This window comes from Desmodus rotundus, chromosome 2 (assembly GCF_022682495.2).
Source record: "Desmodus rotundus isolate HL8 chromosome 2, HLdesRot8A.1, whole genome shotgun sequence".
Classification (NCBI taxonomy): domain Eukaryota; kingdom Metazoa; phylum Chordata; class Mammalia; order Chiroptera; family Phyllostomidae; genus Desmodus; species Desmodus rotundus.
This window is the reverse complement of record NC_071388.1, coordinates 183,365,082-183,370,062: the sequence shown is the minus strand read 5'-3', so window position 1 is coordinate 183,370,062 and position 4,981 is coordinate 183,365,082.

Sequence of the window (4,981 nt, the reverse complement as noted above, 5' to 3'; positions counted from 1 at the left end):
AATCCTGGGCTCACAGTACACAAGCTACTGTGCAATTTATTTAGGGTTGCTCCTTACCCCAAACAATTTTTTAAATGCATAATACTGCATAGTCTCCCACTAAGCTCTACTGTGTGTCAGCCTAATTAAGGATGCAGACGGGCTGTGCAGTAACGATGACTGATGTCTGCTGATGTCTTAGCGAGGAGGAAGGTGAAGATGAGCAGTAGCTGTAGCCCACAAGAGAAACGTGGTAATTGGTATTGCTCACTGCACCGCAAATCACATCTTCCTAGAATTACAGAAGAGGCACTTAAAAATAGAGAATTATCTTGCATAAAATTGTAGTTTTGCTAATCCTAAGGAACAACCCTGCAAGGACCTAGTCTCAATTATTTTCAGTATATAAATTAATAACAATGTGATATGTATCATTTCATTTCAGTTGGGGCATCACGTTACCAATAATAATAATAGTTAGTTTTTCACTTTCTGACATGGACCTTTTTTATGTTTTGTGTTTTAGACTTTTGTGTCTTGAGATTTATCAGTCTTGGTATGTATACCTACCAGCTTGAAACAGATATTTGGATGATAACGGTAGTAACTGTCCTTGAAATTCGTGAGTATGGAGCTAGTTTAACAGCCAAGTGTTGACTCTTGGCCCACTCCCACCCTCCTGCAGCTTGATCACTTCTTTCCTCTAAAACAAAACACAGTGATTATCATGTTAACAAACTCCAAGCACAGGTAATACAAGCAACCCTACCAGATATCATGTAGGCTTCACAGCAGAGGAAAGTTTTGCCTACAGAGACTACCTACTTATCAGGAAACAAAAAAATGTGTCTCTGCTATGAAAAACACATGCATTCTACTCTAACTTAATTTCATACAGCCGACTTTCCAAAAAAAGAGGGTTCTTTTTCCATGCTCTCTAACTTGTCCATCTAACAAATCCAAAAGCAGAGTTAAAATGTTCATCAGTTGGGGACTAATTCAATCAATTATAGGATACCCAAACAATGAAGTATCTATCACATGACTATAGAAAAGAAAGCAGAAGTAGATGAATAGTATGAGCTCATTTATGAAAAATCAAGGAGAGAATGAGAGAGAGAGAGAGAGAGAAAATTTTAAAAGTGATCACCAGATACACACAAAAAATGAAACTTTGGGAGGTAATGAATGTGTTAATTAACCTTATTGTGGTAATCACTCTTAATAAATCTGTAAAAGTAAATATAAATTAATAAAAGCAGGTTCTGGTAAGAGATTCAGAAAGCCTCTCTCCTTATTTTTCATCAGGAGGAAGGGAAGGGAGGGAGGGAGAGAGGGAGGAAAAGGACGGGAAGGAGGGGCAGAGACGGAGGAAGGGAGGGATAAAAAGAGAAAAAGAAAGGAAGAAAGCTGTGTGTGCATGTTTATATGTATTGAAATCTTCTGGAAAGCTGTATGGAAGCGTCCTTGTAGATCCTCTTTCTTTATTTGTATTATTTGCTTTGTTCACATTACTTTTTGAAAGAAAGAAAGACAGAGGAGGGGGGAAGAGAGAGAGAGAGAGAGAGGGAGAGAGAGAGAAAGAAAAGGGAGAATGAAAGATGGGAGAAGCTTGGGTCTAAAGTTCTCCAAGCTCTGCGAATGGGTTGTATCCCATTGCCCCTCTGCTCAGGAGCAACAGCTCCATTCCGGTGCACATCCTGGATGGTTTTTTTTTTCCCATGGAGCACATCATGAAGGGACACAAAGGAAAACAAGAGTGGCAGACTTGGCCTTTCTCTGGCCATGAGATGAAGTGTGAGAAAAATGTTTAATGCACATTTACCGAATGATTTTCAAAAATCAGAAAGAACACAGTATCTGCATTTTGTAAGAAGCTAGTTTTTTAAGGGGGAGAGGGGAGGTTGGATAAACTGACTCTACCATTGAAAGGAGTCCATTAGAATCAGCCTCAGTGAACTCAATGCATTCTCTTCAAAGGGCAATTGTGACCACTCAGGGAAAAAAAGGCAGGAGTAAATCAGAGACTGAGAACTCAATAGAGCAGAAGAAATTGAGGTATTTTGGGCTATTTCATGCTCAAACTGAGGAGTAGAGTATGATTAAGGAGTGGGTTCACAGCTATGCCAAAAAAGCTTAAAAGCTGAATATAAGCCAGGCTAGGTGGGGGTCAGAGTGGGATGAATATGACCACTGGGCCCTTGCTCTCCAATTAGAAACCACTATTCACCTGAGACAACCACTCAAGACAGAACCACAGAGCTGAGCAAGAATCAGAAAGCTGCTTCAAGACTTGGCCTTCAAGTTCTCTGGCTTTGCGGAGACAGAGACATCAGGGACAAGACTCATCGTTGCCCATTTGCCCAGTTCAACCTTACTCTGCCTTCTCTTCCTTAGTAGAGTTGTAGACACTTTGTAGACATTCGTAGAGCTGATAAAAAATTGGGGAGCTGAACGATTTATTCAGTCTACCAATGTGAACAGAGATCTAAAAACAGAAGACCAGTGTTACAGTACAACACTGGCCAGGGCACTAGGGACACCAAAACTCCCATTACCACTCTGGTCATAACTATCTCTGTGACCTTGAGGAAATCAGTCCTCTTACCAGACTCTCTTTCCAAAATTAATGAATTGCTTATCCCTAAGGTGCTAATCACAGACAATGGTCCAACGTTGCATTTCATCCAGGGGCTTCTGAATTTTAATCCTCCACTCCTGGAACACAATTTTTTACTTCAAAGGAGTGAATTTCAAATAATGGGAATTATAGGTAATACTGCTGTCTTTCACCAGTGCTTCCTTTTACTTATTTATTTATTTATGTATTTATTGCCTGCATACGAGATTACACAGCCAGCAGTGATGTTAACAAACTTGAATTTGAATTGGAGGGTATGATGGCATGAGTTTCCATAAGCAGTTCCAATCTTCAAGGTTATACGAATTATGTATGATTCCATAACTAGTGGGGTTTCCAGCTAGTACCAATGCTATTTTTCTGAATTGGTTTCATTATTTGGAAAGTAAATAAAAGAAGTATTTTCATCTCCAGAGATGTAATTTTATATTCTGAGGATTAGAAAAATGTTGCAAGAAAAAACTGCCAGAAAGAAACAAGCATTGCATATTGGCATTTTAAGCAGAGCAAGGAAAAGTTTTTTTTCAAATAAAGGATTCAGAGTTCTTTTACTTGCAAATGGGAAAGATGACTAAATATTGACATTGTTCTTTACTGTAATTAGAATATATATACAAGATATGGTTGACTCTCAATAAGTCAGACAAAAGCATACCTAAAGCAATTCTCTTTCCATGTGTACAATAAGCAATGGTGCCTCAGAGTGAGGTATTATAAATATGCAAATTGCCATAATTCTGAATTAGCACAAATTACCCAAGACTCTTCATGTGTTAAAAAATGATCACTCAGTTCCTTTCCAGCTCACAGAGAGCTTTGTCTTCCTTCAGTGGAAAAAGACTTAGTCAAATTAGCTAATTGCAATGAATCAGTGGCAATATGACTTTTACCTTGGGCAACTCTTTCATGTCTTTCCATGTTAATAAAGTCCCTGGACTTAAATGAAAATCCATGTGGTTTAATTTGTAATTTAAAAAATAGGGACGAGATATTTTTCCTTATAACAAGCCATTTCTTTCAGAAGGCAGAAAAATAGCTGAGAGTCTTTCTAGGTCTTTTTAAACTGTTTTTACAGCTCCATTGTGTTGAAATTTGTTGACTAATGATTTAAACAGAGCACTTTCACAGGGTAAGTCCCCCAGTAGACCCTAGTAGATCTTCTGGGTTTAAGAAACACAGAACAGCTAAGAATACTACCTTCCCAGAGCAATGTGTGAATTCCCGTCCCATGAAACACAGATTCATCAGTTCACAGGGTTACATTCTTCTGACCATTTTCCTCACACAGGGCAATTAAATTGCTTCTAGTAAACATTTTATTGTCCCATTCATTTTTTTAAAAAGACCTGCTTTTACAAGTAGCATTTTCTCAAAATAAGCATTGAAGATTCTTTGCTTCTTTAATATACTTCCTACACAATTAAACGCATATCTTAGTTGGAAAGAAACTAACCATCACTACCCCAAAGTTTGGGTTGCAAATGTAATTATAATGCTATTTTGGAGGGAGAGCAGAAACTCAAGAGTTCCCAATAGCTTCCTGAAAAGTTAAATCTGAAAAATGTGAGATTGTTTTGTGATTTGAATTTGAATCAACATTATTGCTTCTTGCCTAAGAAGAAGGGTTGTCTTAAAAAAAAGAAAAGAAAAAGAAACTTGAAACTCTGACTATAATTTGACCTATTTAATGATGCCATCATGGTTTTCTTCCACTCAGTAAATTATCCCTTCTGAAATATAAATTACATTTGCAAATAACTTTCATATATATTTATCTCATTTAATTGTAACCACAATCCCACCAGATAGGTAATTATCCCCATTTTACAGATGAGAAAACCAACCCCAAGAGGGTGTTACTTAAAGCAGACCTTCCTCTAAAATCCATTATTCTTTCTACTACACCAACTGCTTCAAACTGCTAGAAATATCTAATTTTGCATGAGGTTGGTCAGTGATGTTAAATGATAAATGGAGGCATATTAAAAATGTTAAGAGTTTGAGCAAAAATCCATTTGGATCAGGCATCATCAAATCTAGAAGATAGAAAGGAGGTGCAAGGAGCTGTACAAAATGAAAGATGTTTATAGGCAGAAGCGATCAGAAACAAGGAAGTTATAACAAGCAAAAAAGTTGATTGGTTATTGCAAGGTTGCTTTTCTTTACGGGAATACAAGAGGTCCATTGGGCAACTTACCTAAGTAGTGTTGACCAGGAGATTCCTGACTGACTGGTCTAAGAGTCTGTTTCTAGGACAGTCAACACTGTAATTGTCTTGTTTTGGTGATGTGGGGCTTAGCATAACTGACTACATGTGGGGCCTGTTGTCTTGTTCTAACAGTGGTAAAACATGTTTGAGAT